Here is a 13,514-nt window from a genome sequence, read left to right on the forward strand (position 1 = left end):
TGGGTCATATGTATCACTGTAGTTCTTAGATCTTTATGATGGCTCACGGTCAAAGAATTGATTTCAAAATGATGCTACTACTGTTGGTTTATAAAGCATTGAATAGCTAGGGAGGTTTCCTGTTAGTAAACATGAGAGGAATATGACCGCGCAGCTGCGGGGGGAAGCCTATGGGTGCGTTTGGAAATTACGCACCGGAGCACACTCGCCTATTAGTTTGTATTGGCCAGTGCCAGTGCGCTCACTGCCGCTCAGGGCTGTATTTTCGAACGCGCCTTTCCCCCACTGACCCCCAGGCATGCGCAGATTGCGCATTCTGCTCTGTGATGACGTCGCGCGGAAATCCGTCTATAGCTTAGGGCCAACATGCATTTCTGAATGTTGTGCTACATCGTGAACCATCCAGATGTCTCAGGTCAGAGGCAGCATTCAGCTTTTATGCACCGCATATTGTGCTGTATACCATTGGTTCTCAAAGTGGGGTCCGGGGACCCCCAGGGGTACTTGAGGGGGTTCCAGGGGGTCCCCAGCTAAATGATGGATAGGAACCAAATGGACCCTTGTGGGTCTGTAACTCTGAGAGTGTACAAATGGAACCATTTGTACACTCTCAGAGTTAAATTAACATTGATTTTACAATATAAATTGGGGTCCCAGAGATAGAAATGTCATTACTTGGGGGTCCGTAGCCCTAATACATGTCAAACTGGGGGTCCTTGAAATTAAAATGGTTGAGCTGCTAGAGCCGTAAAGATCTTCTCTTATGGGGGTCCCTGGCATATCTTTTCAAATGGGGGTCCGCTGGCTAATAAGTGTCAGTTTGGGGGTCCTTGACATGAAAAAGTTTGAGAACCACTGCTGTATACTGTATGTGGAACAAAATCCCAGAAAACTGCAGGTCTGTTAAAACTCTCAGTTCTTTTAAATCAAAGCTAAAGGGCTTTTTGTATGCCGTTGTCGTTTTTTTAAAACCTTTTTTCTGTATTCAAATGTCCTTTTATAATGTGTTTCTTTTGCACTTTCTCAATGCTCTTAATATCTCAGTGCTTAATATTATGTAATTTGTAAAGCTTGCCTTGCAGTATACAAATAAACTTGCCTTGCATTGCCTCGCCTCAAGACATGTGGAAAAAGAAACAAAACACCAGCAGCAAATTAGCTGTCTTGATTGTTGTTGCAGTTTCCTTCCCGCCAAGTAGTGAGAAAAAAAACAACAACCTAAACATAAAACAATGGAACAGGGAAACGATTCTTCTGTCCTTTCACGGGGTCAACGCTCCATACACACCTACACAGGTTATAAATAGCCCATTTGCGAAAGGCAGGTGTGCAATATTACTTACAAAACAGGAAATGGATTGCGTAGATGTTTAACATTTCAGTGAATGAGACAGATAAATTGGACGTCTTTTCTGAATTGTCTCTAAGCTTCACTTACAGGTGTAAGTCTACAATAGCATGTGGTTTTTGCCCTTTGTTGGTACAGATTGACTCACTGAAACACAAGCTTTCTAAATAATAATTGTGAATGAGAGAAGTTTCGAGGCCCATACACATCTTTATCCTTATAACTTATAAAACGATTGTATTAAAGGAAGTCGCAAGGTATAATCACATGTCCAATCTATTAGCAGTGAACCCCTTTGCACTAATTTAACTCTGATTGAATACAAATTTTACTCACTCAAATTTGAATAAACACTGAGGATTTGTATGTGTTTACACAAGAGGTTTGGAGATGCCCCCTGACTATGAGGGCACAAGTTGAATTTGAACTGTTGAATGAAACGCAGCAAAAGCTGCTTTTCCCCCATAAGACAATTAAAATGTTATTTATCAACCCAAATGGATTTAAATACTCAGTTCCTTACTGTTCAATACAGTTCACCAGGGGCAGGAAAGAAAATAATTAAATTCTATCTAAACCCATTAAGACCTGAGGGCGAATCCACAAATGCCTTCTAAATCAGCAGTTCTCACACTTTCAAGATTTTAATTAATTTAATGACACATATGTGTCGATCTTTTCCAGTTTTAATGGGTTAAAGACAAAATGTGACGAGTAGCTGGCCAAAACAACTCCTGAAAAGTAGGTTACTAGTGGCACTTAAGGCGTTCTTGTTCATCCAGAGTTGTTTTGGCAGGTGATAATGAACTTTTGAGTGACTTCTAATGTAGGCCATTAACGCAGCTGTCGGCATGCGAGTGCATTTCTGTCCCATTTACACAGTTATTTGCATCTTTTCCGTTTAGCACTTGCAGGGTATTGAGCTGTACGTGTGAACTAAACAGATTGATCCAGAACAGGTTTTTCCACTGTGCGAAATGGGTCTGTCCGTGAATGTGAAAGTTAAGATGCCTCCACTCTCCTACAATGCTTGAGGACAAGAGAATGTCATGTGCATTATCCTGCTGCAGGAACAAGCTATGCTTGCAGAGATTGCAACATTTTGTACATAGTGTTCAGATTGAATCAAATGCTTAAATAGATTTTAGGCTATTGGAGTTTCATCAAATTTAAACCAAAACACACACTTTGGCTTACTAGTTAATAAGGAAGAAATGCAAAGCATGTTAATTGTGAACATGATGAGCTGTGTGCGTGCTTGTTGTACTTAAGTAAAAGTATCAATACTGCAATGTAGAAGTACTCTGTTACAAGTAAAAGTCCGGAATTCAAAATTTACTTGAAAAATGGTAAAAAAAATACCTAAAAATTGAACTTAAGTACAGTACTTGAGTAAAGGTACTTAGTTACTTTACACCACTGCGTGCGTGCGCGTGCATGAGTGTCTGATGTATTTTGCAGCTGCTCTTTTGAAATACATAAAAAATGATGATGAGAAATACCTCATGTTGTTTTCTGTACATTCTTTCCTTCCCGTAGATGGCGGTCTGGAAAAATGCAGCCACGGTAGCTAGGCTACTAAATGGACTATATCTACCTGCTTGAAGATAAAGTAATCAAATATTATGGCAACAACACCAAGAACACTTTGATAACCACTAATGACTTTCAGAAAGTGATACACCTTTTCTGGGAATTTCAAATCTTGCAATCATTGAGTGATTGTGATGTGTAATTTTACCTCTCTTACAGTAGTTTAAACCACCTGAAAGTAGGGTAAGTGATATATATTTTTGTTAAACGGTTAAAGCACTATATTCTGATAGAAATCATTGCTATAGAGTGTTTGTTCTCCAGCTCTTTAATAAACACAAAATACATTTTCAGGTGGGTTGCAAAAATGTCACCAAATCAGGGGAGAGTACTCCTTTTTTTTAAAACAAATTATTATGACATGCACAAAATAGAGGTTGAAACCGGGTTGACGCTTATATGCTTTCCAGGATGCCTGCACAGAAGCAGGCCCTTTCTGGGAATCTTTACCACCCAATCACCCATGCGTGTTAATGCATCCAAATTGGATATTGCCACTTTGTTATCTGATGCGTCTCTTCCGGCGGTCTTATCGGGCTGGCCCGGACCCTCTGGAAGTCCCCCTATGCCGTCCCTGGGGGCTTTTCCTTTTCAAGAGACCACCGTGGCTGCCTTCACTAGTTCTCTGTGCTTTCTCCCTGAACCTCTGCTGACATTTGACCTCCTGCCGCCTAATCCTGACAGCCTGTATAAATCACTGCGCGCTCTCTCTCTCTCTCTCTCTCTCTCTCTCTCTCTCTCTCTCTCTCTCTCTCTCTCTCTCTCTCTCTCTCTCTCTCTCTCTCTCACTTGTAAATGTGTCAACATCAGTGGCTTGGGTGGGTTACTGTGACAAATCAGAATCAGAACCCACTTTATTGTCACATCAAACGAATACATGTGCAAAACAGTGGGTGATTTTTTGTGTATTGTGCAAGCTCCCAACATTGGAGTTAGAGGAAGAGTCTGAATATGGGAACGAGAGAATAGAGAAGAAAAGAACCCTATACTCTGATGTCCGGAGTCCCAGGGCTCTATTATAGGCCCCCACTGTTTTTGCTATGCGCCGATCTACAAGCTTACAACACTTGTAGATTGGCTATTTTCACCCAAATGCTCACCCCCAGAATAGGGATGCTATAGGGTTCAAGTGGTTAAATTGGTCATACAGTGGATTGAAGGACTGCGTTAAACAATATTCTTATAAGCGAGCTTTTCATGCGTGTACTGTACATGTCCTTGGACTAGCTCAAATCACAGAACCTCCCCTCACCAGCACCATGCGATCAAATATGTTGAATAAGCAATGTCTTATCTTATCTTCTACTTAAAAACTAATCTCATTCAAATGCTGAAACGGGAGCATTTTTAAGTAAGAGTGTGTTTTCCCATGATACCACCCACACATCATTTTCCAGTAATGGTCTGTCTATTTATTTACTTATTTACTGTTACAAGAACAGGTGAGGAAAGTAATAATTGATTACATTTTACTCAAGTACTTTACTACAATTTTGAGGTATTTTTTACTTTACTGGAGTACTTCCAATTTTCAATAATTTTACTTCTACCCCACTTCATCTCAAAGGCAAATATTGTACTTTTACTCCACTATAATTATTTGAAAACTTTAGTTACAGCTACTTTGTAGATTTTTATTATTTTTACAAAACCACTTCAGACCTATATACTTTGGCAATTTGAAAATAGCCGATCTACAAGCTCACAATGTATGGCGACGCGTTGTGAGCTTGTATATATCTGCTATTTTCTGCTAAATTTGTGAAATGAGACATTCTGCATAATGAGTACTTTCACTTTTGGTGCTTTAAGTACATTTTGATGCCAATACTTTTGTACTTTTAGTCAAGTTAATTTTGAATACCGAACTTGTAAAAGAGTATTTCTATAATAGGGTATTGATACTTTAACTTAAGTAAAACATGTGAGTACTTCATCCATCACTGGCTATATGATGGCCCACCCGTTGGAGATCAGTCAGCTACATTTCTAGTCAGCATCCAACTGCAATTGTGGAGTTCGCAGTCAGCTACAGTATAACATCGATACGATACGATATATGGCATTTTTTTATTATTAAAATATATGGGGGTGAAAAAAGCTTATGAAAATATATGGGGGAGAATTAAGCCAAAAACGCCAAAACGATACATATCGTCACGAAAACGTATCGGGATATAGCACGGGACGATATATCGGCACACCCCTAATCCAAATACGTCAAAATATTGTACCTTTAACCCCGCTGTAGTTCTCTTTACATTATAGGATGACCCGGGCCAAGTAATTGCTCAGCCAGACCCATTTGGAATTCCCAAATTCCACAGTGTTCTCATCAAGATCTTGCGTTGCAGCCCACATTATACAGTAACTGCCCGCATTTCACTTCAAAAAGGTCAACTGTTTTTGCGCTGAGAGGGTTTTGTGTGCACTGACACCAAATGGGGGTAATGACTCGGCGCCGTTTGTTATGTAAGAATTATGTCAGGTCCTTATTTGACATGGTTCAGCTGCCTCGTCGTTCCTCTGTGATCACGGACACAGCACAGCAGCACAGCTCAGCCCTGCCTGCCTGTGTCTGTCGCAGGAGTAAAATGGCTGACTCAACTATTTCTCAAAAGCAATAATGCTCAGAGCCTGTTCCAGTTGGAACAGAAATCTGGGGCAAACTGTGACATACTTGGCAACTCTACCTTTAAAAAGAGAAAAACGTTCTTAAATACATTTTAGAGATGCAAGACTGTCTTGTTTTTACTTTACTAGGGAACCATTGTTAGCCCCTCTAGCAGCGCTGCTCTAAGAGTGACTATGGTGATTGGTCGGTCCACTCCGAAATATCTCAAAAACTGCTGGCTGGATTGCCAACGAATTTGCTTTGCAACTTTGTGCTCCCCGGAGGAGGTCCTCTACTGAGTTTGGTGACCCCATGGCCTTTCCTCTAGCGTCACTATTAGGCCAAGATGTCCTCTAATTTTCTGTTTCTGTTTTAAAGACACTTGTAGCTTTTTAATTACGTATGGTACTTTTTTATTTCACTTTAAAGCCACTAACTAACTTTTTTTATACATATATTTATCCCCACTGGTGAGATAGTGGCTCTAAGAACAATATTGGTCTTTGATTGGGGTGTGTAAGTAGAAGCACAGCCTCTTTTAGACTCTTTGTCTTGTTTCTTTTTTTATTATAATTACTTATTATTATTTTATTATTTTCAAACCAGAATCATTTTGATAATCAATTGGATTTCAAGGCACAGAACTCTTAAAATGTTCAATATAATCAATGGATGAAATTCTTCCGTTGTGAAAGTGAAAATAAATCCTGGGTCAAGGTATTATACCTGTTCGTTAGAAGCACCTTTTAATTGATCGTAACTGATGTAACTTGTTTTTCACCGTAGCTATCTGCTCAGATAATGATAAGCTCATGTTACAGTACCTTGCTTATCACCATCACTGAGTCACAATTGAGTTAGAAGTGAACATCATAAAAAAGCTAAGAAAAGCAGTACATTTGCAGATAGCAAAGAGAAGGAGCTAGATTATGATATGAGAAAAACGAATGTTCTATAAAAACACTTTCTCTGGCCATTCATACTGCAAATGCATTACAATCTGCTTATACCTCTGTATAAGTACAGTTATAAGCACTCACAAGTACTCACAATGCTTTATAACAATAATTATAACACATTATAAAGCATTTTATAATGACTTAACTTGTAAAAGTCAGAATCATGTCATGAGTCATAATGAATTATGTCAAGTATAATAACACTTCATAATTGATGAACACTCATTGACTTTGTTTTGTCCACGATAATAGTGTATCATAATTCTCACATTATAATGATTGTGTAATGCAGTATTAGTAGATACAGTAAGTCACTATAAGTGGTCATGGATGCTCAAGTCAAGTGAAAACTATATGTTTTTACCTAAGTAAAAGTATCAATACCACAATGTAGAAATACTAAAAGTCCGGAATTCTAAATGTACTCATTATGCAGAATGTCCCATTCACAAGTTTTCAAATGTATACAAATCTTTTGAAAATACCTGATCTACAAGCTCACAACGTGTCGCATTGTGACACATTGTGAGCTTGTAGATCAGCTATTTTCAAATGGCAGAAATGTATATAGGGCTGAAGTGGTTAATATATGTTTTGTAATAATACAAATCTACAAAGTAACTAGTAACTGAAGGATTTCAAATAATTGTAATTGTTTTTGGATTAAAAGTAAAATATTTGCCTAGTTGAGTAGAAGTAAAAGTACTGAAAAAGTAAAATACTGTAAGTACAGTACTTGAGTAAATGTACTTAGTTGCTTGTCATGTCATGTCATGTCATGTCATGTCATGTATTTATGTTCAGTGCCAGTACAAATAGTGGTGACCTATATTTGACTATATTCGACCTATATTTGACTATATTTCACTTTTTCTTTTACTATATTTGACCTATATTTGTGAAACTGAAAATGACTTACCACTGTTGTCTTTTGTGTGTAGTGAATTATGTTCCATGCACATCAATCTGAAACAAGAATCAGAAGATGTTTTGTTATGGATTTTAGAATGACAGTGTAAAATAATGAATACAAATAAATGTATGTCTGGGGTTGGGACAGTTTAACTTAAGAAAGATTAAAAATAGTATTCACACAGTTTACAAAATTAATAAAACTAAAATAAAATACAAATACTGTACCAAAATGCAAGACTCAGTAGACCATTATTTTAGTTACATTTATGTATAATAAATCTACCATAATCATATCATTAATTCATATTGAATAATAATTGACTTATACAACTCACTTCATTTACTTTTTGTTGACAACAAAACACACACACAAACACACATGCTCACACACCTCACAGGCTCATGCACACACGCTCACTCCAACACACACGTGCGCACGCATGCACGCACGCACGGCACACACCCAGGCACGCACAGTCAGGGAAAGGTTTTGCCCCCAAGAGGAGACCAGAGCACATAGCAACCCAGAGATCATGATGCAATATCCAGCATACCATGAATTGCGCCAATTGAACCCGTTTCTACAGGCAGGGTGTAGAGTGGAAGATTCCGTTTACTAGACGTCTAATCCATGCAGTCCATTACGACTCAGTGTCACACACTGACTTGAAAGAAGCACCAATTCATTCCTTATAGAGGATATTGGCTAGTTTGTTGTTAGGGCCAACTGGCCAGTCAGTCAGTGTAGGTGCAAATGCAGAGGCAGCTCATCATTAGGCCTGTCACAGTTATTACATAATCGTCTAATCGCAATTATTTGAGATAATTGCAATTATTTTTGCATAATCGTCATAATCGTTTCCATGTTGAAAAATGTTCACACATTTAAAAAAAAAAAAAAAAGAAGCAGAAATAGCAGATCTACAAGCTTACAACGCAGCTATTTCTGCTTTTCTTTTACATGTATAAAATCATTAAATATGTCATAAAAGTCTATGTATATTTCTGTTATTTGTGAAATCTGCCCTGTGCAAATTTTGATTACGAAGCCTAAAAGGCTTCATATGTTCCAATGTTCAATGGCCAAACACACAATTAAAGGTAGGGTAAGTGATTTGCTTTGGTTAAAATAAGTGTTAAATAGCTCTATATTCTGATAGTACTCATTGCTATAGAGTGTTTGTTCAGTATTAGAGTGTTTGTTCAGTATTAGGAGTCTCCTTGTCTCTCCACCTCTTTATTAAACAGAAAATGCATTTTCGTTTCAGTTTCAGTTTCATTTCCAATTTTATCCAACCAGGACAGAGAACTCAATCAGGATACAGATTAAACAAGTGAAATTGGAAGTGATGACACAAGAAATGAGCAGACAAAATTGGAACTGGAACACTTTACAAATTAAGCTTAAAAATTGGTACTTTCTCCTGATTGGCTGAGATGTTGACACCTACCGAAAAATGTATTTTCTGTTTATTAAAGAGCTGGAGAGACAGGGAGACATCTGTTACTGAAAAAGCACTCTATAGCAATGATTACTATCAGAATATAGTATTTTAACCTTTTAACAAAATACTTTTTGTTTTAACCAAAAAATATCACCTACCCTACCTTTAAATCATCAATCGCAATTATTTGAATGACAATTAATCGTCAACTTAAATTTGTAATCGTGACTGCCCTATTCATCATTACAGAATTTGGGAGGTTCTGCAAAGCTGCAAACTTGATCTTGGGACAACCAGGGCTAACTGATCAGTGGATATGAGTGACCTTGATGGGATGTGGCTGTAAAAAGTCAGAAAGAGAGGTTAGAGCTAGCCCATTTAATGATTTTTAGGCAAACAATAAAATCTTAAAAAACAATACAATGTACAGGAAGCCAGTGAAGGGAGGTTGTGACTTACTGACGTCAGTATGAGTTTTCCTATTAATGGTAGCATTCTGAACCATGAGAGGGAGGCCTGGCTCACACCAACAGGGCATTACAAAGGGCAAAGGGCATTACAGTAGTCAAGTTGGGTCGAGATAAAAGCATGTATAACCCTTTCAAAATCACTAAATGATAAAAAGAACTTGACCCCAGATAAGAGTTTCAGCTGGAAAAGGTTAGATTTGATCTCTGAGTTTATCTCTTTGTTCATTTTAAAATCACTGTCCATTATCGAACCCAGATTCTTTTTTAGAGTTGGTTTTACATAATTGTTCCAGGGAAGCCATGTCCATATGAGGCATAGGAATAGGCTTTTGTGCATTTTTTATAGGGTGTCTCTGCTGCAGTCACCTACTGTATAAGAGGTCTGTGTGTCTCACTGTCTGTCTGTCCAGAGCTAATCTCGCAAACTTCTGGACTGATCTGCGGCAAGTATGCAAAACTAAAAAGCTACATGACAAAATGTAATAAATGTAACTATTAAAATGCAGGAAGCTACCAGTTGAGCATGAAGTCAACATCAGTTAAACAATATGAATTATCATATGAATGCATAACATTAATGCCACTCATTTTGAGTCCAGAGAGAGAAGACACTTACTTTCATGTAAAGGTTTGCTTCACTGGTAAAGGTGCGCCTTTACCAGTGAAGTGTGTGAAGTGTACCAGTGAACGAGTGCCAAGTTTAACTTTATGCGTGCCAGAGCTCATGAATAGAAACATTTCTATGCTGGCCATGCAGGCCAACTGGAAACCAAAACCGAAAGACTTCCTCGATTCACTATTTGTATGCTGGATTTAGCCAAATTAATATCAATCATACAAAACACCAGGGGCGATTCTAGATCAGACATTTAGGGGGGCTTGAGCCCTCCCAAAAAAGGGTCTAAAGTCACCCCTGCAAAACAAACATATGTGGGCATACCCACAGTTGGGTCCCCTCAGCCCTGTCAGTTCCCTGACTTCCCTCAGCATCAGAGCCAGCCCTTCCCAGCGTCACTATCGTGACGCCAGGGCAGCCTTTTGCAGACACACCGAAGGAATGTGGACCTGTGGACCATGATGACGACTCAATACCCTTTGAGTACCATGATGACGCTGAAGGAATCAATGCAGACCTGCGGACCATGTCAACTCAACCAAAAATATCGGCATTGAAAGTAACTGTGTCCAAGATGCATATTGATACGGTGGGAATCAATTACAATCTATTTGGAAATTGCAATGGCTAGTTGCCACATGGATTCGACGTGGTCCAGATTCCATCATCATGATGATTCTACTTTGAAATGACACCTAAACCATAAGGGAACATAGGGCTGAGGGAGCATAGGGATGAGGGAACATACTGTAGGCTTGAGGGAACATAGGGCTGAGGGAACCAAGGGATGAGGGAACGTAGGGCTGAGGGAACTCCCAAAATTTGATTCAACAACTGAACCGAGACTGCTGTACATAATTATTGGATGTCTAATAGTCTCACAAATCTCTTTAGGCGAGGGGGGGGGGACACACCAAAATATCTGTGGGACAAGCTGAAGATTTCAAATGATCAATAATTTCCTTTAGAAAAGAAAGTGACAGGTCCAAACTGGTTAATGGCCACTGGTTAAAAAGTGACAGTGTGGATGGGTCATAAGATGTGTCCTCTAATGATTGCCATCTCGTCAATAAAAAAAAGTGTAGAAATCTTTCACAGGTTTCTGAGGAAACGTCAAAATATTGGGTTTTAAATACTAAAAAGAATATGAAGTTTGTGGCAATTATTTAAAATAAAATCAGTCATAATTTGTCTTTTCAGCTTTGACAATTTTCTGATATCTGGATTGTCCTTAAAACAGTGGTTCTCAAAGTGGGGTCCGAGGACTCCCAGGGGTCCTTGAGGCGGATCGAGGGGGTCCTGAGCAAAATGAGGAACAGTTAAAGAATGACTATTCAGATTTCATCCTCTTCACTGGCTCTCCGCCTACAGTAGGCGAATATGTAAATGTAATCTAACGTCAAAGATCTGTCGGGGGTCACTGGCATTTTTTTCCCTCAAATGTCTGTGTCTGTGGCCTACAGTATATACATTTTGGGATCCTTGATATGAACATGTTTGAGAACCACTGCATTAAATGCTCAAAATACACAACTTGACTTTTTTTCCACTTGCTAATCCCAATTAAAACAGGCATGTGATCAGACAAAACTTCATTGCATGTTCAAAACTGGTAGACCACACCATTAACCCAGAACTTAGTGTGTGTCCATGCTCTTGTGTAAGACCAACAGACAAGATTGGAGGATCTAGAAAGTGTGTAGGCATCTAGCGGATTACAGCAGACATGAATCTCTGACTATGAATGTGCAGTCCCCGTCATTTCCAGCCAAGATCAGAAAGTTCATTGATAAAGTCCTTGTTATATTTAGATGGTCGGTCAGCACACTAGACTACTGATAGTTCCTCTATCAACATGACTGCTCAAAACAGACATTCTGACGGTAACTAAAAACAAACAAACAAAACAGGCTACCAGGGAAGCCGCTATCAGAGAAGCCAATCAAATGCTGTAGTTATAACAATTAGCCATGTAAACAACAACATCCATGCTGGCAATTCACGGTGGGATCGATCCATCTTGATCATATCACTTTTATTTGAGCCATTGTTACTTGCTCAAATAAAAGTGCACTATACTGCATCAGTGCTGAAGATGTAGAACAGTGGTTCTCAAAATGGGGTCCGGGGACCCCCAGGGGTCCTTGCCCCTCAAGGACTCTACTGATAGTTCCTCTATCAACATACATATGACTACTCCAAACAGACATTCTGAGCGTAACTACAAACAAAACAGGCAGGTTCCAGGGGGTCCTAAGCAAAATGAGTTAACATCGTATCAAAATCAGATTAACCGCTTTAACCCTATATACATTGTATATTTGAAAATAGCTAATCTACAAGCTCACTTGTACGCTATTTTCTAAAAAATCTTGATTTTTTTTTTTAAAAGTGTGAAATATCTTTTTCAAACATTTTAACAACACATCTTGTATGGGGGTCCCTGGCACACATTTGTCAGATGGGGTTCCGCGACCAAATTCATATCAACACCCCACCTGAGCATGTTTGCGTGTGTTTGTATGGGTTTTGGGGCAGGATAAACAACACACATATAGGCCTAAACGTACACATACAAACTGGAAAAACTGGAACACTTCAGATGGTACTTCCACCACATTCCTATTAATCTTTGTGTTTCTTTGCTTGCTTTTTAATCAGAACGTTCATATCTATGACCATTTGAGATAGCATTTCTTGCCACTCGTTGACATTATGATTACATGTTCCTGGGCTTCCTGGCATCAGAGAGATGACAGTAAGCTAGATGTCTGTTGCCAAGTGTCAAAGTGAAAGAAAAAGAACATTAAAATGGAGAAATTGCAATGATGTGTTGCCTAGGCAGTGTGTAGGAGAGGACACTGCAACATGTGATATACAACATATGAATATCTCCCTCAGATACTGCAGATCTTGTCTGTTTGGGATATGAGTACAAGTAGTAAAATCCTGAGTGTCGAATTTTGAATTTATATATATATATATATATTTTTTTTTAAGGATCCATTAAATCAATTAGATTACTAGAACACGCAGGGTTTCAGAAGAGTTAATACAAATACAAAGCCAGTTTCAGTGAGTAACTAAGTAACTAAGTACATTTACTCAAGTACTGTACTTAAGTACAATTTTTAGGTATTTTTTACTTTACTGGAGTATTTCCAGTTTTCTGTACTTTTACTTCTACTCCACTACATCTCAGAGACAAATTATGTACTTTTTACTCCAATACAATTATTTGAAAACTTGAATTACTTTGTAGATTTAGATTATTATAACAAACATACATCACCCACTTCAGCCCTATGTACATTTAGGCCACTTGAAAATAGCCGATCTACAAGCTCACAATGCATCGCGATGCGACGCGTTCTGAGCTTGTATATCTGCTATTTTCTGCTAAATTTGTGAAATGAGACATTCTGCATAATGAGTACTTTCTACTGTTGGTACTTTAAGTACATTTTGATACCAATACTTTTGTACTTTTACTCAAGTAAATTTCGAATTCCGTACTTATACAGAGTATTTAGTAGCCTACTTTTTCCACCTCT

Source organism: Gymnoscopelus microlampas (assembly GCF_963454915.1).
Source record: "Gymnoscopelus microlampas genome assembly, chromosome: 20".
NCBI classification, from domain to species: domain Eukaryota; kingdom Metazoa; phylum Chordata; class Actinopteri; order Myctophiformes; family Myctophidae; genus Gymnoscopelus; species Gymnoscopelus microlampas.